This window comes from Balaenoptera ricei, chromosome 8, assembly GCF_028023285.1.
Source record: "Balaenoptera ricei isolate mBalRic1 chromosome 8, mBalRic1.hap2, whole genome shotgun sequence".
Lineage (NCBI taxonomy): Eukaryota > Metazoa > Chordata > Mammalia > Artiodactyla > Balaenopteridae > Balaenoptera > Balaenoptera ricei.
Genome location: NC_082646.1, coordinates 71,039,113 through 71,060,858, shown reverse-complemented (window position 1 = coordinate 71,060,858; position 21,746 = coordinate 71,039,113). Strand labels below are relative to the sequence as shown.

Below are 21,746 nucleotides of genomic sequence, written 5' to 3'. Positions count from 1 at the left end.
TACAGGAAATTTAAATTCTAATAAATACTCTCCAAGTCATTCAAAAGAATATTGCATCCATCGAGTAAACTACTACGAAAAAGGAACAGAGAATAAGAAACCATTGGAGACGGAGTTCTGCCCACCACAGCAAGAGCCAGCTCTACCCACCACCCGTCCCTCCTATCAGGAAACTGGCACAAGCCTCTTAGATAGTCTCATCCACCAGAGGGCAGACAGGAGAAGCAAGAAGAACTACAATCCTGCAGCATGTGGAACAAAAACCATATTCACAGAAAAATAGACAAGATGAAAAGGCAGAGGGCTATGTACCAGATGAAGGAACAAGATAAAACCCCAGAAAAACAACTAAATGAAGTGGAGATAGGCAACCTTCCTGAAAAACAATTCAGAATAATGATAGTGAAGATGATCCAGGATCTCCCAAAAAGAATGGAGGCAAAGATCGAGAAGATGCAAGAAATGTTTAACAAAGACCTAGAAGAATTAAAGAACAAACAAACAGAGATGAACAACACAATAATTGAAATGAAAAATACACTAGAAGGAATCAATAGCAGAATAACTGAGGCAGAAGAACAGATAAGCGACCTGGAAGACAGAATGGTGGAATTCACTGCTGCGGAACAGAATAAAGAAAAAAGAATGAAAAGAAATGAAGACAGCCTAAGAGACCTCTGGGACATTAAACACAACAATATTCGCATTATAGGGGCCCCAGAAGGAGAAGAGAGAGAGAAAGGACCTAAGAAAATATTTGAAGAGATTATAGGCAAAAACTTCCCTAATATGGGAAAGGAAATAGCCACCCAAGTCCAGGAAGCACAGAGAGTCCCATACAGGATAAACCCACGGAGAAACACACTGAGATACATAGTAATCAAACTGGCAAAAATTAAAGACAAAGAAAAATTATTCAAAGCAGCAAGGGAAAAATGACAAATAACATACAAGGGAACTCCCATAAGGTTAACAGCTGATTTCTCAGCAGAAACTCTACAAGCCAGAAGGGAGTCGCATGACATACTTAAAGTGATGAAAGGGAAGAACCTACAACCAAGATTACTCTACCTGGCAAGGATCTCATTCAGATTCGATGCAGAAATCAAAAGCTTTACAGACAAGCAAAAGCTAAGAGAATTCAGCACCACCAAACCAGCTCTACAACAAATGCTAAAGGAACTTCTCTAAGTGGGAAACACAAGAGAAGAAAATGACCTACAAAAACAAACCCAAAACAATTAAGAAAATGGTAATAGGAACGTACATATTGATAATTACCTTAAACGTGAATGGATTAAATGCTCCAACCAAAAGACACAGACTGGCTGAATGGATACAAAAACAAGACCCATATATATGCTGTCTACAAGAGACCGACTTCAGACCTAGGAACACATACAGACTGAAAGTGAGGGGATGGAAAAAAGATATTCCATGCAAATGGAAATCAAAAGAAAGCTGGAGTGGCAAAACTCATATCAGATAAAATAGACTTTAAAATAAAGAACGTTACAAGACAAGAGGAAGGGCACTACATAATGATCAAGGCATCAATCCAAGAAGATATAACAATTGTAAATATATATGCACCCAACATAGGAGCACCTCAATACATAAGGCAACTGTTAACAGCTCTAAAAGAGGAAATCGACAGTAACACAATAATAGTGGGGGACTTTAACACCTCACTTACATCAACAGACAGATCATCCAAACAGAAAATTAATAAGGGAACACAAGCTTTAAATGACACAACAGACCAGACAGAATTAATTGATATCTATAGAACATTCCATCCAAAAACAGCAGATTACACTTTCTTCTCAAGTGCACATGCAACATTCTCCAGGATAGATCACATCTGGGGTCACAAATCAAGCCTCAGTAAATTTAGAAAATTCAAATCATATCAAGCATCTTTTGTGACCACACGCTATGGAATTAGAAAGCAATTACAGGGAAAAAAAAGTAAAGAACACAAACACATGGATTGATCTGCATATATTGAAGAATCCTTGCATCCCTGGGATAAATCCCACTTCATCACGGTGTATGATTCTTTTAATGTGTTGTTGCATTCTGTTTGCTAGTATTTTGTTGAGGACTTTTGCATCTATATTCATCAGTGATATTGGTCTGTAATTTTCTTTTTTGTAGTATCTTTGTCTGGTTTTGGTATCAGGGTGATGGTGCCCTCATAGAATGAGTTTGGGCATGTTCCTTCCTCTGCAATTTTCTGGAAGAGTTTGAGAAGGATGGGTGTTAGCTCTTCTCTAAATGTTCGATAGAATTCACCTGTGAAGCCATCTGGTCCTGGACTTTGGTTTGTTGGAAGATTTTTAATCAGTTTCAATTTCAGTGCTTGTGATTGGTCTGTTTATATTTTGACAAAACAATATGTTACAAAATAACCAAGAGATCACTGAAGAAATCAAAGAGGAAATCAAAAAATACCTAGAGACAAAAGACAATGAAAACACGATTCAAAACCTATGGGAGGCAGCAGAAGCAGTTCTAAGAGGGAAGTTTGTAGCAATACAAACCTACCTCAAGAAACAAGAAAAAGCTCAAATAAACAATCTAACCTTATGCCTAAAGGAACTAGAGAAAGAAGAACAAACAAAACCCAAAGTTAGCAGAAGGAAAAGAAATTATAAAGATTGGAGAAGAAATAAATGAAATAGAAACAAAGAAGACAATAGCAAAGATCAACAAAACTAAAAGCTGGTTCTTTGAGAAGATAAACAAAATTGATAAACCATTAGCCAGACTCATCAAGAAAAAGGAGGAGAGGACTCAAATCAATAAAATTAGAAATGAAAAAGGATAAGTTACAACAGACACTGCAGAAGTACAAAGCATCCTAAGATACTACTACAAGCAACTCTATGCCAATAAAATGGACAACCTGGAAGAAATGGACAAATTCTTAGAAAGGTATAACCTTCCAAGACTGAACCAGGAAGAAATAGCAAATATGAACAGACCAATCACAAGCACTGAAATTGAAACTGTGATTAAAAATCTTCCAACAGGGGCTTCCCTGGTGGCGCAGTAGTTGAGAATCTGCCTGCTAATGCAGGGGACACGGGTTCGAGCCCTGGTCTGGGAAGATCCCACATGCCGTGGAGCAACTGGGCCCGTGAGCCACAACTACTGAGCCTGCGCGTCTGGAGCCTGTGCTCCGCAACAAGAGAGGCCGCGATAGTGAAAGGCCCGCGCACCGCGATGAAGAGTGGCCCCCGCTTGCCGCAACTAGAGAAAGCCCTCGCACAGAAATGAAGACCCAGCACAGCCATAAATAAATAAATAAATAAATAAAATTAAAAAAAAAAATCTTCCAACAAACAAAAGTCTAGGACCAGATGGCTTCACAGGTGAATTCTATCAAACATTTAGAGAAGAGCTACCACCTATCCTTCTCAAACTCTTCCAAAAAATTGCAGAGGAAGGAACACTCCCAAACTCATTCTATGAGGCCACCATCACCCTGATACCAAAACCAGACAAAGATACTACAAAAAAAGAAAATTACAGACCAATATCACTGATGAATATAGATGCAAAAATCCTCAACAAAATATTAGCAAACAGAATGCAACAAAACATTAAAAGGATCATACACCGTGATGAAGTGGGATTTATCCCAGGGATGCAAGGATTCTTCAATATATGCAAATCAATCAATGTCATACACCATATTAACAAACTGAGGAATAAATACCATCTGATCATCTCAACAGATGCAGAAAAAGCTTTTGACAAAATTCAGCACCTATTTATGATAAAAACTCTCCAGAAAGTAGGCATAGATGGAACCTACCTCAACATAATACAGGCTATATACGACAAACCCACAGCAAACATCATTCTCAATGGTGAAAAACTGAAAGCATTTCTTCTAAGATCAGGAACAAGACAAGGATGTCCACTCTCACCACTATTATTCAACATAGTCTTGGAAGTCCTAGCCAAGGCAATCAGAGAAGAAAAAGAAATAAAAGGAATACAAATTGGAAAAGAAGAAGTAAAACTGTCACTGTTTGCAGATGACATGATACTATACATACAGAATCCTAAAGATGCCACCAGAAAACTACTGGAGCTAATCAATGAATTTGGTCAAGTTGCAGGATACAAAATTAATGCATAGAAATCTCTTGCATTCCTATACACTAATGATGAAAAATCTGAAAGAGAAATTAAGGAAACACTCCCATTCACCACTGCAACAAAAAGAATAAAATACCTTGGAATAAACCTACCTAGGGAGACAGAAGACCTGGATGCAGAAAACAATATGACACTGATGAAAGAAATTAATGATACAAACAGATGGAGAGATATACCATGTTCTTGGATTGGAAGAATCAATATTGTGAAAATGACTATACTACCCAAAGCAATCTACAGATTCAATGCATTCCCTATCAAACTACCAATGGCATTTTTTACACAACTGGAACAAAAAATCTTAAAATTTGTATGGCGACACAAAAGACCCCGAATAGCCAAAGCAATCTTGAGAGAAAAAAATGGAGCTGGAGGAATCAGACTCCCTGACTTCAGACTATACTACAAAGCTACAGTAATCAAGACCATATGGTACTGGCACAAAAAGAGAAATAATCAATGGAACAGGATAGAAACCCAGAGATAAACCCATGCACCTATGGTCAATTGATCTATGACAAAGGAGGCAAGGATATACAATGGAGAAAAGACAGTCTCTTCAATAAGAGGTGCTGGGAAAACTGGACAGCTACATGTAAAAGAATGAAATTAGAACACTCCCTAACACCATACACAAAAATAAACTCAAAATGGATTAGAGACCTAAATGTAAGGCCAGAAACTATAAAACTCTTAGAGGAAAACATAGGAAGAACACTCTTTGACATAAATCACAGCAAGACATTTTTTGATCCACCTCTTAGAGTAATGGAAATAAAAACAAAAATAAACAAACGGGACTAATGAAACTTAAAAGCTTTTACAAAGCAAAGGAAACTACAAACAAGATGAAAAGACAACCCTCAGAATGGGAGAAAATATTTGCAAACGAGTCAACGGACAAAGGATTAATCTCCAAAATATATAAACAGCTCATGCAGCTCAATATTAAAAAAACAAACAACCCAATCCAAAAATGGGTAGAAGACCTAAATAGACACTTCTCCAAAGAAGACATACAGATGGCCAAGAAGCACATGAAAAGCAGGTCTACATCACTAATTATTAGCGAAATGCAAATCAAAACTACAATGAGGTATCACCTCACACCAGTTAGAATGGGCATCATCAGAAAATCTACAAACAACAAATGCTGGAGAGGGTGTGGAGAAAAGGGAACCCTCTTGCACTGTTGGTGGGGATGTAAATTGATACAGCCACTATGGAGAACAGTATGAAGGTTCCTTAAAAAACTAAAAATAGAATTACCATATGACCCAGCAATACCACTACTGGGCATATACTCAGAGAAAACCATAATTCAAAAAGACACATGCACATCAATGTTCATTGCAGCACTATTTACTATAGCCAGGTCATGGAAGCAACCTAAATGCCCATCGACAGATGAATAGATAAAGAAGACGTGGTACATATATACAATGGAATATTACTCAGCCATAAAAAGGAAAGAAATTGGGTCATCTGTAGAGACATGGATGAACCTAGAGACTGTCATACAGAGTGAAGTAAGTCAGGAAAAGAAAAACAAATATCGTTTATTAACGCATATATGTGGAACCTAGAAAAATGGTACAGATGAACCGGTTTGCAGGGCAGAAATTGAGACACAGATGTAGAGAACAAACATATGGACACCAAGGGGGGAAAGCGGTGGAGGGGTGGGGGTGGTGTGATGAATTGGGAGATTGGGATTGACATATATACACTAATATGTATAAAATGGATAACTAATAAGAACCTGCTGTATAAAAAAATAAATAAAATTCAAAAATTAAAAAAAAAAGAAAGTATTGGAAATCAGAAATGCAAATGTACATAGAAAATTCAATCAATACATAAGTAAACTATTAGAAATACCAAGTGAATTTAAGAACTAGATACAAGGTTTATACAGAAAAAAAAAAAAACAAATGTATTTCTATACACCACCAACACACAAGAAATAAAGTTAAAAAAAAAACTATACCACTTATAATACCATCCAAAACACAAAAAAATTATGGAAAATATCAAGTATCAATTGATGAGGATGCAGAGAAACTGGAACTCATGCACATTGCTGATGGGAATGAAAAGTGATTCAGCTGCTGTGGGAAAGTTTGGCAGTTCCTCAAAAAGTTAAACAAAAAATTATCGTATGACCCTGAAATTCTGCTCCTAGGTATACACCCCAAATGACCTGCAGATAGGTACTCAAAAAGTACACGTACATGCTTGTTTATAGCAGCAGTGTTTACAACAGTGAAATAGTACAAACAGCCCAAAAGTCCATCAACAAATGAATGGATCAACAAATCATGGTATATATAGTGGAATATTATTCAGTCATAATAAGGAATGAAGTACTGACACGTACTACAATGGGGGATGAACCTCAAAAACATACTAAGTTTAAAAAATCAGATATAGAAGATCACATACTATAGGATTTCATTTATATGAAATATCCAGAATAGATAAATCCATAGAGACAATGCAGACTGGTGGTTGGCAGGAGCTGAAGAGTGGAGAGAGTGGGCAGTGGAGGAAAACTGCTTCAGGAGCTTTACTTTGGAGTGAAGGAATTCTGGAACTAGACAGAGGTGGCAGCTGCACAACACTGTGAATACAGCAAATGTCATTGAATTTTTCACTTTAAAGTGATTAATTTTATATTATGTGAACTTCACCTCAATGAATTTTTTTTTTTTTTTTTTTTTTTTGGCTGAGTTGGGTCTTCGTTGCGGTGCGCGGGCTTCTCATTGCGGTGGCTTCTCTTGTTGCGGAGCACAGGCTCTAGGCACATGGGTTTCAGTAGCTGTGGCTCACGGATTCTAGAGCACAGGCTCAGTAGTTGTGGCGCACAGGCTTAGTTGCTCCATGGCATGTGGCATCTTCCCGGGCCAGGGCTCGAACCCGTGTCCCCTGCATTGGCAGGCAGATTCTTAACCACTGCACCACCAGGGAAGCCCCTGAACTATTTTTTTTGAGAACACCAAAAATTAGAAATAAATGTAAAAGATACTAATGGAAAACTATAAAACATTGAGAGAAATCAAACAATACTTAAATAAATGGAGAGATGTACTACATTCCTTAGATTCAATACAATCCCAATCAAAATTTAAGCTGTTTTTGTTTATGTATGGAAACTAAGACTCTAAAATGTTACAGAAATGCAAACGGCCAAGAGTAGCCAAGACAAGCACTAAGAACAACAAAGCTGGAGAACTTATATTACCATGTATCAAGATGTATTATAAAGCTACAGAAATGTGGTGTTGGGACAAGAAGAGAAGAGTACAATCAATTGGATATCCATATAGCAAAAAATGAATCTTGACTTCTATACCACACCACACACAAAAATGAATTCCAGACAGACTATACACCCAAACGTGAAAGGTAAAACAGTTATGATTCTAAGGATGACACAGAACATCTCCATGATCATGGGGTAGGCAAACATTTATTAAATAGGACACAAGAAGTGCTACTAACCAAAAAGGAAAAATATTGATAAACTGGAAGACACTAAAACTGAGTTCATCCCACAACACTATTAACAGAGAGAAAAGGCAAAGCAGGTAAAAGATATTTGCAGTAGTACGTATAAATGACAACTAATTACTACCCAGAATATATGAAGAACTACAAATCAATAAGGAGAAGTGAAAAAAACAATACAAAAATGGGAAAGGCTTGAACAGAAAAGGAAGCATAAAGGAGAGTATCCAAATGGCATTATAAAAAAATATCCAAATGGCCAATTAGCACATAAAAAAGGGCTGAGGACTTCCCTGGTGGCGTAGTGGTTAAGAATCCACCTGCCAATGCAGGGGACACGGGTTCGATCCCTGGTCTGGGAAAATCCCACATGCCACGGAGCAACTATGCCTGTGTGCCACAACTACTGAGCCCGCGAACCTAGAGCCTGTGCTCCATAACAAGAGAAGCCACCGCAATGAGAAGCCTGCGCATGCAATGAAGAGCAGCCCCCGCTCCCTGCAACTGGAGAAAGCCTGCGCACAGCAACAAAGACCCAATACAACCAAAAATAAATAAATAAAAATACAATTTAAAAAAAAAAAAAAAGGGCTGAACTTAATTAGTTATCAAACCTCAATGTGATCCTGGTACACTGTCCCCAGAATGGCTAAAATGAAAAAGACAGACAACACATAGTATTGGTAAAGTTGCAGAGAGAGAAAAATGGAACTCTCATCTACTGCTGGAGGAAGTGCAGATTGTTATAACACTTAGTAAAAGTGGTACTACCTAATAAAGCTAAACAATCACATATCATATGATGTAGCAGTTCCATTCCTGATTATATACCCAACAGAAATGAGTACATCTGTTTACCAAAAGACTCATAAACAATGTTTATATGTTTGTAGCAGCACTACTCCTACTGACCCAAAATTTTAAAAACCCAATGTCTGTCAATAGTATATTACATAAATTATAGTATATTCATACAATGGAATATTAAAAAACAATGAGAATGAAGGAATTATCCTATACACCACATGGATGGGGCTCACAAAAAGAACACTGAGCCAAAGAGGCCACACACAAAAGGTGTATACTGTATGATAACATGCATATAAAGTTCAAAAACAGGCAAAAATCATCTACAGTTAAAAGTCAGAACAATGGTTATATTCCAGGGGAGGAAGAGGTAGTGACCAAAAAGGGTGTGAGGGAGGCTTCTGGGATACTGGTTATGTTCTATTTCTTGATCTGAGTGGCTCATTTTTTAAAACTCGTCAAGTTGTACACAGGATTTATGGACTTTTTGAAGGTATGTTACATGTCAATAAAAAGTTTACTGTAAAAAATAAAAGTAAATATTGGGTGACCATATATGTCCTGGTTTTCCTGGAATAAGCCTGGTTTTACACATTATTCCAGCTTAACTTTGATTAGAGCCCCCTCTTCTCAAAAGTGTTCCAGTTTTCACAGTATGGTTACTCTACTTATAACCTGCTTCAGGTCTAATAAGACTATTTCAAGACTTCGTTGACCCCCAAACCTAATTAAAACTATAGAGCATTAAAGTTAAAATGTTGTCATAGGGGAGAAATGAAGAATAATTCTGCATCAATACAACTAACAAATCTGGTAAGTATTAATGACAATTACATACTAAATATATATTAAACACAGTGTCCTGGACACATGACCTAGAACAAGTTATTTAATTCTCTGAGCTTCATTTTCTTCATATGTAAAAATCTATTCAAGAAATATTTATTAAGCACCTACCAGATACAAGGAACCAGAAAGTTTTCCATAGGTGTACACATGCATTTAAGACAGAAAAAGATACTAAGCAGTTTGCCCTTTAACAATTGAGGATTTATAGCCTGAATATGTGATTGGCTCAACCCTAAAAAAACACAACTACGTACTTTCTTCCTCACCTACCAGGACACCCTCCCTATAAAAATCTGTTAACACCAAACAACAGAAAATTTTTACCGAACTTAATACTCTCTCCTTAACAATATAAAGATTATTTGCTAAGAGAGTTGTAGAATGAAACTACTTCTTACCAGTTTCAGGTAACTAGCTTAAAGCTAATTGCATGTGATTTTATCCTTAAGGTTCTCTTCATGGAAGAAAGAACAGATTCCCACAGCTCCCCAACTTTATCACAACGCAACCAAAAACTTTACAAGCACCAAATATTTTTAAACTCTGTCTCCAGGTATTCTTGATTCCCCCACCCACCAATATACTTTACCCTATTAACTTACTGGCAAAGCAAGTACAATTGAGCACTCCTTTTAAGGAAAGTCTAGACTTATCATATCTTCCACATAGTCCTGCTAGTATGGCCAAAAGCTACAGGAAAAGCAGAAGCCAGGAAAGAAATGCTGCCAATCCTTCCAGAGCATGCTGTTTAGATTCCTACTGTGTGATTCTACTTACATAGGAAAATATCTAAAGCTCCTATCAACTGTTAAAAAGTAGCTGCAGCACTGCAATAATGAGAAAAGCAGCAATATTATTCCATGTGCCAGGGCAGAGAAGCTGTGAAACATGATTCATATTTATTTTCACTGTTCTTGAGATGCCTTAGGATACACCACCTAGCAGTGGCAGCTGGGTATTTTCTTCAAAAAGTACCTTATCCTATGGTTCAAAAGTTAAAGAGGCAGAAATCTTTCAGAAGACCAGCAAAATGGTGGGTACCAAATATCACAATTACTTTCGAGGCTTTCTTGCTAAAGTGGGTTTTCCTAGTGGGTTTTATATTATGCACATAAACTTACATTAAGAGAACATATTACAAAGCTACTTTCACTTACTAGTGGCTGAGGTCCAGGCTCTGTCACTTTGAAGTCATGAGATCCTAAGATAAAACTACTACTCTTAACCTGTTTCCTCATCTATAAAAGTAGAACATGCAGGTTCATGGGCAAAAAGAGCCTGGAATGGACGCAAATGGAGAAACCACAGATAATTCTAAGATAGCACTCACTCAATCAATATAAACTGCACCCTTGTAACATAATTGTAGTCTCTTAATAGATGTCCTAAAATTAATGGAAAGCCAGTCATGTTGTCTCACTACTTTCAGAAACCTAGTTAAGATAAATAATTAGAGACAAGTTCCTTCTCTCATTTTCAACTTTTTAAAAAAGTTCTTTATACTGTGTATAAAGTGGATGACTGGTGAGAGTCTGCTGGGTGGTACGGGGAGCACTACTCAGTGTTCCGTGGTGACCTAGATGGGAGGAAAACCCAAAAAAAAGCGGACATGTGTAAAAAACTAAAAATATAAACTTAAATTTTTAAAAAAGAGTTCTTTAAATAGACAAAGCAATCAAAGTGAGAGATTGGGGTATTACAGTAACATGAAAACCACAAAAATCTGCCAAAAAAAAAAAAAAGCAGCTCTTTAGTGCCAAGAAATGGGAATTCCTTTGCCTATATTAGCGTTAAAAACAACGCAAATTAATTAAGACTTTTAATATACTGTCAAGTAGTTGTTTCAGAAACTTGCTAAGCAGAAAGACAAATGTGAACAAGTACATGGAGATTAGGATACGGTGAGAGGAACAAGGTGGGTCCATGGGCTTGAAGCAAAGTTTTACAGAAGACTCATCAGTGATGAGAAAAATAAATAATAAAAGGAAGACAGGAAAAGGAGAGATTAAGCACAAAAAACTATATCTCTCGTGCTTTCCGATACAATTTCCTACAAGTCTTCTTAATAATTTTTCTTGCCTAAGGTCACTCAGCACCTATATATAGACAGAGGCAAATTTAAACCAGTATCTTCTAACTAAATTCCACATTTATAGAGAGTATAAAAAGTTTCCACTTGTCCTACAGTGAGGTAAAGGCATCAACTCATAGGTAAGGAGTGAGTGCACAGCACTGGAAGAGAAGTTCAGGAAAGTGAAGAGGCTGGAATAGATGGTCTTCCTTTCCATTTCTAAAGTTGTATGATTCACTATAAGAGGAAATGGACAGTATCTTTACTACAGGGTCTCCCTGGCATGTAACAGACAAGAATCTGCTCCACAGAAGATTTTAGCATATGAAATACAGCAAATTCTGGCTGAAAAATCCTTAAAACTCCACACCATTTCACAGTAAAAGTTGATGGGCCAATTCAGCAACACAGTTTAGAAATGAGACTATTAACTGGTTCAAGTAGACTCTTAAACAATTAAAGCTCAAAAGCAATTAGACTTTACCAGTATTCCCCTGAAGGCCATTTCCAGAGGCACCCAACAAAGAGAATGAGAAAGGAAAAGGTCTGTTGTCAAACTTAGAACTCGACTCACAAGACCACCGAAGCGGACTTAACTATTGCCACTATCAGTTTGAATAAAAAGACATCATTCTCAGGTTAAGAAATAAACACTTATCGAAGGTTAGTGGATTCATTTCCAACTCTACTCTACCCGACCCACTGAAAGACCTTTCCTAAACAGAACTATTTATTGGAAGACTAGAAACAAAAAACTCAGGGCAGTAGAGGTAATAAGATAAGGTAAAGAGAAGAAGCTCTGAGAGCTTCTTAAGGTCTTGCTTAAGATTAATAACAAAATTCAAACATGTTTCTATAAATATCTATACCAATATATGCAAATATCTATACCAATATATATACTATGTATCACACTTAACTACCTTTGAAAAACAGTGAGTTCTGTGTAAGGGAGTATGGGATCAGAATTTGCACCCCAAAGCTTATCATTAATAGCACATGGGTTACTTTGAGCTGAAGGAACTGAGATTCAACAGATGCAGAAAGAATTCTTCTCAGAGCTTCCCTCATCTGATTAAAAGCAGAAACTTCCAAGAAATGAGGGCTGCCATAATGAGGACTCTCTGGGTGAGTTTTATGGCCAGGAAGAAGATGGAATGTTAGCAACCGATACCTTCTATTAGTTTTCCCACATATTTACCTTCCCACAATTTATTGCCCCTAGAAGCCCAAACTCCTTTTCCTTTGTCTAGTCACTTCTCCATAATTTATAACCCTTTGTTAATATGGTATATAAGCTCTCAAGTCTAACCATCTTTTTTTGGGTTTTCACTTTTCTGTGAAGCCTTTATGCACATTTTAAAAATATACATATGCCTTTTCTATTAATGTCTTTTGTCAGTTTAATTTGCAGGCATCAGTCCTAGAACATAAAAGGACAGAAGAAAAGTCTTCCTCCCTTACATAAGCTATTAAGAAATTAAGTCTCTAGTGAAGCCATTTTCAGTACTCTTGAATCTGGCCCTGTTATAAACTGCTTCCTGATAAATAAGGTAGGCCCCCTTTGTGGAAACAAGCCTTTCAGATAACCCAATGCCATGATGTAGTGGGGACCTTTGGGCTCTGAGTCTAGCAGGGCTGGGCTGGAATCCAGGCTCATCCATTTATCTTGGGGGTGAGCTTACTTATCTGTTTGTTTCTGTAGTTTCCTCATCTCTAAAACATATAGACAGCATATACACCACCACCCCTTCACTTCATAGCATTTGTGTAAGGATTAAGGCTGGGCACATAATTACATTTCCTTATTCATCTTCCCCCTACTTCATTGGCAGTGATTTCTCTGTGGTCCCTCAGCAGTCAGTCTGATCTGTAATATTTCAGTCTAAAAAACTTTAATTATCTTTTTTTTATGGAAATGATCATTTACTTATGAGTGTAATTTTTAGACTAGGAAAAAATTTTTATTACCAAAGTAAAACTAATACCTACTTTATCTCTGGACTATATACTGTTACAGTCACATGCACATATACCCTTTTTTTAATTCTGGGAAGGAAATTAATGATTTTAGGAGAAGTAGGTTTAAACCAAACCTCTGAGGACTAAAAAAGGAAAGAGGTGGTTCAACTTATACTGATATGAAACACAGCATTCATGATTAATTTTAAAAGCCAAGATGTAATACTCTGTATGATATACCACCTTTTATGGAAAAGGAATGAAAAAATGAATGCATATGTTTATAAATACACAGATTTTTCTGGCAAAAAAGCCAAAAAACTGGTAATAATGGTTTCCTCTGGGAGGGAGAACTGGATAACTAGGGAAGAGAAATGACGGGCATTTGCTTTTCACTGTATATCCTTTTGCACAATTTAAAATTATGTACGAAGTGCATGTGTTATGTTTTTTTTTTTTTAATTTATTTATTCATTCCTGGCTGGGCTGGGTCCTCGTCTCTGTGCGAGGGCCCTCTCCAGTCGCGGCAAGCGGGGGCCACCCTTCATCGCGGTGCGCGGGCCTCTCACCCTCGCGGCCTCCCCCGTCGCGGAGCACAGGCTCCAGACGAGCAGGCTCAGCAATTGTGGCTCACGGGCCCAGCCGCTCCGCGGCATGTGGGATCCTCCCAGACCAGGGCTCGAACCCGCGTCCCCCGCATCGGCAGGCAGACTCTCAACCACTGCGCCACCAGGGAAGCCCCGTGTTATGTATTTTTAACTACTGGTGCAGAAAGAAACATACAGGTAGAGCCAGTAAATAGAAAAATCAGAAGGTACCAAAAAAATATTTGAAAGTGTATATTTTCCCATCAATTAGCCAGTCTATACTATCTTTTGTCCCCTAACAATTTACAAACTTACTTTCATCTATGAGAAAAAAAGTATGAAAAATCTTTTCTAAAGTGAAAAATAAAAGACGAGCATTGTGTTAAGAAAAAAAGTGTAATATCTTTCTTCTGCTAATCTTTATTACTTGAGTTATTATTTCATTTCTTTATTAGATGGCAAACCTACTAGATTAAAAACCAGATGATGTTTTAACTATGAAACTGTTGTTTAACAAGACTTTAGCAGGCTGGATTTCCTAAATGGAATGTGAGAAATTCTTCCCCCGTCTGGATAATGTTGATCTTTGGATCAGATACCACTCTCTCCCATCTCCTGAGAGGACCCCTACGTTCACCATGTTCACCAAGGAGTCAAGTACACAGAATTACCAAACACAGTTCTGCAGTGAAGTTCTGCAGTGAGACTGGCTCTACCTATATGTTTCTTTCTGCACCAGTATTTATTGAACATACAGTAAAAACTGACAAAAGGTAATTGTAAGAACTCTTAGTTCCATGTTTTAGCTGCTATAAATTTATTTAGGGAAACTAAGCACTGAATATGAAAATCTCTAGACAATGTCTAAACATTCATTCCAGCTTCCTATAAATTTCCACCTACAGCTACACCTTAAAGCAGGATCTACTTAGTTGTCTTCCTCTTAAAAAGTGGCTCCTCTGTGCCTCTAGCATGTAAACAAACCCAAAGTAAATAACCTACCAATGGAGACAGTGGGGAGAGCAAAGAGACAAAGAATAAGCTATTTCATCTATCTTTTTATTGGGAGTCACTGATTGACTCCCAATCAGGGGCAATTCTGTGTTTAACACAGACACAGCCAATGCTGTTTTGTCTCATAATCCTACTACACCTCTAAGCTGGAAGACCACTTGGCAGGAGTACTGGAGGAAATTCAAGCAGCAGTAGATAGAATGCTAAATGGTCTTTTAATATCCCTTAGATTCCATGGCTGAAAAAGTTAAAAAAAAAAAAAAAAAAAAAGAATTTCAAATATCCTTAAAAGAGGGGGAATTAATTCCAAAATATTCTAAACCAAGAGTTGGCAAAGGTTTCTGTAAAGGGTCAAGTAGTAAATATTTTCAGCTTGTGGGCCATACAATCTTAGTAGCAACTACTCCATTCTGCCATTTGGGGCACAAAATCAGCCATGAACAGTAAGTAAACAAATGGGCATGGCTCTGTTTCAATAAAACTTTATTCACAAAGACAGGAAAACAGTTTGCAGGTCACAGTTTGCCAACCCCTGCTCTAAATAAAGATTCTGAATATTCCACATTCAGAAAAATGAACTACTGGGGCTTCCCTGGTGGTGCAGTGGTTGAGAATCTGCCTGCCAATGCAGGGGACACGGGTTCGAGCCCTGGTCTGGGAAGATCCCACATGCCGCGGAGCGACTAGGCCCGTGAGCCACAACTACTGAGCCTGCGCGTCTGGAGCCTGTGCTCCGCAACAAGAGGCCGCGATAGTCAGGCCCACGCACCACGATGAAGGGTGGCCCCCATTTGCCGCAACTGGAGAGAGCCCTCGCACAGAAACGAAGACCCAACACAGCCATAAATAAATAAATAAATAAATAGATAGATAAATAAATAAAAAGAAAAATGAACTACTAAGAAAGGCATCAATGAGAAACCAGCACAGTCTAAATATCCATTGCCTATAATTTCACTATTACTAGAGTTACTATGCATATCACTCTAAAATGGACAGTAAATAACTGTTTGATATAATATTTTCAAAAATAATAATAATAATAAATGAATGACAGGCTTCAGAAACACAGATATGCCAGAGGCTAAACACAACACAAAGACATGACCTATTGCCTTTTTCAAGGTGTACTTAAAAATCTGTATTTTTAAAAGGAAAGCCCATTAAGATAAGATGTTCAGGGGTGAAGCTTGGGCGATATTATTTTGGAGAAAAGGCTACAAGTGAAGAAGAGCACAGAATATAATCCTGTCGCAGACTCAGAAACCCTAGACCGCTACCATGTTCAAAAAAATCTTGATATAATAATCAAAAAATAACACATAATTTAAAGAGGTAAAGAGTTAACCCAACACTGTTGCAAGATACAAAGCTTTGTTTAGATACTGTGTACAGGTCTAAAACTACATAGATTATTCTTTTTTACATAAAAGTCTAACATTACTTATAATTTTATGTAGCCAAAGGTTATACATGGCTAAGGGAACGGGAATGGAAGCAGAAAAGAGACTAAGCACATGGTAAATATCACAGAATTATGAAAATTCCCCAAAAAGCTGCACTGAGCTACAATGATCATGAGGGGATTCCATATACATACTTTGCTTCCTCATTATTTTTCCTTTTCGTTTGCTTTTCCACTAAAAGGGAAATAGAAATTAGGCATCTGTAACTGATGGGAATTAATAACTCTCTAATCCAGAAGTTCATGAACAGGCTTGAGGGCTGCCGGGAAATCCAAGAACATGTTAAAGTTTCATGCAAAATATTGTTTTGAGTGTGTTTATGTGTGTGTGTACAAGTGTGCACTCCTGTGCATATATCTGTACATTTTTTCTAGGGGAAAAATCCACTGCTCTTATCAGATTCTCAAAAGGGTCAGTGAGCGTAATCAGTAAAAAACTACTATCAAATTTTATGTGTGTATGCTAGAGAGAAAGGGGACCTAAACTGCAGAGGATAGAGCTTCATGGTCACTGATTAAAAACCCCATTCACATCTAATCTGGAGTAAAAATGTGTAAATGGTTAAAACATAATTATATCAATCTCCCTTGAAGCCTGTTATGGATTGAACTGTGTTCCGCCTAAAAAGATATGTTGAAATCCTAATCCCTAGGACTTCAGAGTGTGACCTTATTTGGAAACGGGGTTGTCAAAGGTGTAATTAGTTAAGGGAAATGATATAACACTGGAGCAGAATGGGTCTCTAATCCAACATCACTGGTGTCCTTATAAGAGGAGAGGCATGTAAAGACACAGAGATACACAGGGAGAACTCCACCTGACAAAAAAAGCAGAGACTGGAATTACACAGCTACAAGCCAAGGAATATCAAAATTGCTAAGAAAAAACTAGGAAGAGGCAAGGAAGAATTTCCTTACAGGTTTCGGACAGAGCATGGATTTTGGACATCTAACCTCCAGAACTGTGAGACAATAAATATCTGTTGTTTTAAGCCACCCAGTTTGTAGTACTTTGTTACAGCAGCCCTAGGAAACTAATAGAAGGCCAAATAGCATAGTAACTAAAATTAAGGTACAGAGCAAAAGGCCTTCTAAAGATGATCATATGCTCTCATGACATAATAAACATATCATGGACACTTTCCAACAAACATGACAATTTCAATTACCAAAATACATTCTACTAAATAGTTAAGGATGGAATGGCTTTTCCAAATGGGCACAGGAAAGAAATATAGAAAAAGTTTTATATATCAAAGGTAAAGACCAAAATAAAGTTAATGTTCAGATCCCAGAACAAACCATTGGGGTATATCACTGACTGTACATCTGTACACTGACAAATCTCAGTATATAGTAGCAGATTCAGGGAAAGTAGTGTTCTGATTATCTATTGCTATGTAACAAAATTACTCTATAACAACATCTTAAAACAACAATAATCATTTTTATTCTCTCTCATAGTTTCTGAGAGTTAGGAATTTGAGAAGGGCTCGAATAAGCAGTTTTAGCTGAACAGTTCTAGCTCCTATCTTAGAGCCTCTTCACGTGGTCTGTCCACATGAGGCAGTCTGGGCTTCCTTATAGCATGGCAATCTCAGGCTATACTGCTGAAAAGCTGTTGAAGACTTCAGGACCAGTATTTTGGTGAGCTGGATAGAAGCTCACCTTTTCTGACCTCACCTTATTGCTCACAAGTGATTCACAGGAACACCCAAATTCAAGGGAAGGGAACATAAACTCCACCTCAGGATGAGAGAATGGTCAAGGTCACAAGAACATGTGAGAAGGGACACATTGTTACAACTACTTTTAGAAAATACAATCTGCCACAAAGAATATGGTAAAGTAACTGCTCATTACTCTTGAGAGGGTCAACCATTTGAAACTGTCCCATAGGTTAAAAGAAACTGATGACTAAAAGAAATTCTTGAGCTTGTCTTACAGAACAGCAGCTAAGGGAACAGCTTATTAAAAACCCCCCTGCTTGTAATATGCTTTCACTGATCAAGCTCATCTTAATTATTTCTTTTGGCTCCTTAGCCACCCCCTATAGATAACACCTCTGTCGTATGGGTCCCTACAGTATTGGGGGCTTATGCTGTTTTCCAGAAACTTGGAGTCAGCTCTTATCCAGTTCAAGCTGGCTAAGATTTTTGGTTGGGACCACTGACCCTAAAACTGGGCCTCCAGAGGTGTCCAATAAATGACCTTTTGACGTCAGAGGACTCAAAACTCCACCCTCAGATCATGCTAAGTGCCTCCATTTTTGGATATGTATCTCAAGAAGAAGCATGTAACTCAGATATGCCTGCAAAGAACACCAATTACCTCACCTTTTCCCTACCTCCAATCACCTTTCCCCATGCCTAATACCACCCTGCTTCTTTATCCCATAAATATTTCAAACCCCTTGCCTTCAGGGAGGCAGATCTGAGATCTGCTCTCCTGTCTCCTATCTCCTCACTTGGCTGTCTCCTGAATAAACACTTTCTCTGCTGCAAACCTCGGTGTCTCAGCGTTTGGCATGCTGCACATCAGGCAAACAAACCTGGTTCAGAAACACATTTGATCCATGTTCAAGTTACCCAAAATACCTTAAAAAAAATATGGCCCCATGGGCCTCATACTTTTAAGTACAGATGATCCTTGAACAACACAGGTTTAAACTACATGGGTGCACTTATGCACAGATTTTTTTCAACAAATGCATATTACAGCATTATACAACCTGCAGTGGTTGAACCCGAGGAGGCAGAATCACAGATACAGAGAGCCAACTGCAAAATTACACACAGATTTTTTTGACTTCTCGGAAGACTGGCACCCATAACCTTCACTGCTGCTCCAGGGTCAACTGATTTTGCCTACCAAATAATCTCATTCACTGAATAAAAATTTCACTTTCCCATATTCACTTAATTGTGAACTTCTAACCAGTAGATTTTTACTTGGAGTTGACATACTTGTAGCCAAAAACAAGCCAACTCATTTTAGTTAGACTATTAAGAGGCCTCATATTATAGGTAAGCATATATTTTCTTTTAAAATTTTTGATAGACTCTCATCTGGAGGCTTATCGGGAACCACTGGTCTAGCGTCTTTTTACTATATTTTAATAACTCTAGAATCTTTATTTAGTGTTTTGATTAAGACTCAACGTAAAAGAAAACCTCTGCAAGTGAGCTGTAAACAACAAAAAAAGGACTAAAAAATGCAAACTCAAAATGTACAAGTTGGTAAGAATAGTGGGTTCCTTTTTCTTTTCAAAAATTAAGGCTTACAAAGCATTTTTCAACAAACAAAAGAATAACTCTAGCATCTTGGTTTTCAATAAAAGATGCTAGTGTCCAACCCTGTTGTAAGCACCCATTGAAGTGAATATAATGGCCACTCTGTTTGCCTACACAGACATTGATATGCCAATATTTAACTCACTATATCCAATCTTCCCCAATGTCTGCGACACATCTTGGTAAGGAATCTCAGTAGGTTCATTAGTTCTTAGGGCACTACACAACTATTTTGTATACTGATGTTGCTCTGTAAGCATGGCACTTTGGCAAGTTAAAATGCCTCTAAAACCTCATTATCCTGGAAAATATTACACGTTAAGAAAAATCAGACTCAGAATTCCTTTGAGTGATGTAAAACTCAAACACAAAAACATCCTTAAAAGTCAAGTTCTAGGGCTTCCCTGGTGGCGCAGCGGTTGAGAATCTGCCGGCCAATGCAGGGGACACGGGTTCGAGCCCTGGTCTGGGAAGATCCCACATGCCGCGGAGCAACTGGGCCCGTGAGCCACAATTGCTGAGCCTGCGCGTCTGGAGCCTGTGCTCCGCAACAAGAGAGGCCGCGACAGTGAGAGGCCTGCGCACCGCAATGAAGAGTGGCCCCCGCTTGCCGCAACTAGAGAAAGCCCTCACACAGAAACAAAGACCCAACACAGCCAAAACTAAATAAATTAATTAAAAAAAAAAAAAGTCAAGTTCTACTTCATCAGAGAAGAAATGTCAATTCTACAGCATTAAAATTATCTACTAACAAGAAAACTTAAATTTTTTAGCAATACCCATTTTCCTTTGTTTCTGTCCTCAAGGCCTGTACCAGTAGGGTAATTTCTCTACTGTAAAGCCTACAGAAGAAGGGCTGTGCTCTTGCTAACACAGTTTGGTTATAAACAGTTCCACTGCTTGCAAAAACATGTATCCAATTCCATTCTGGGAGAAAACAATCTTAAAAGAGTAACATCCAAAAGTCATACATGATTTTCTTTAGATCAACTATTGTGCTACAGACTCCTTACCTTAATAAAAATGTTTTCATGTTAAATATTGTAATTTTTATCTTAACACTTTGACTCAAAAAAATGAAATACAATATACAAAGGCATACTAGTATTTTAAGTGTATTAGCAAAGATAAGGCTTCTTAAACTTCTCCAACACAACACAGAAATCAAAATATCCCATTTTGCTTAAGAACTCATTAAAGTTGTGCATCTGATCCCATAATATACCTAAGAATTAATATAAAAATATTTCACTCTTTTCCTCTCTGGCTGCTTGAAGATCAGCAACCATCATAAATGACACAGTAGCTCTCCAGACCAGGAAGTTCATGACCAACCAACTACTTTAGCAGAAACAAATGGTCATCGACATCCTTCACCCTGGGAAGGCAAAAGTAGCTAAGAGAGATATTCAGGAAAAACTAGCCAAAATGTACAAGACCACACCAGATGTCATCTTTGGATTTGGATTCAGAATCCATTTTGGCGGTGGCAAGACAACTGGCTTTGGCAGGATTTACGATTCCTTGGACTACAGAAAGAAAAATGAACCCTAACATAGATGTGCAAGACATGGCCTGCATAAGAAAAAGACTTCAAGAAAACAGCAAAAGGAACGAAGAACAGAATGAAGAAAGTCAAGAGGACTGCAAAGGCCAACGTTGGTGCTGGGAAAAAGTGAGCTGGAGATTGGACAACAGAAGGAGTAAAGACTCTGCAGTGACTGTATCTGTGGTGACTGTGCAGATTTTTCATGAGACGATTAATAAACTAAGAACTTTTATGTGAAAATATATACACATTTCAAATTACTCAGAAGAACTGATTTTAACATGAAAATGTTCCATGTATACCCTGAACATTACATGTAGACGTACACATACAAGTTTACCCAAAAAATTGACTCAGGCAGATTACTAATCATGTCTCTTGTGTGGTCTGATTTAAAACTACCAAAGCCTATTCATGAAGATTAGTAACTTTAAGAACAAGTTGTTAGAGTCAGGTATTTCAC

The 21,746-nt window shown here is 37.7% G+C and overlaps 1 protein-coding gene and 1 pseudogene across 3 annotated transcripts in view; one reads left to right on the top strand and one right to left on the bottom strand.

The window, feature by feature from the left end:
* FAR1 (fatty acyl-CoA reductase 1) overlaps positions 1–21,746 on the bottom strand; it is a 73,980-nt gene that overhangs the window by 41,263 nt on the left and 10,971 nt on the right. The gene's annotated exons all lie outside the window — the stretch shown is intronic.
* Positions 19,828–21,413, top strand: LOC132370179 (small ribosomal subunit protein eS24-like; annotated as a pseudogene).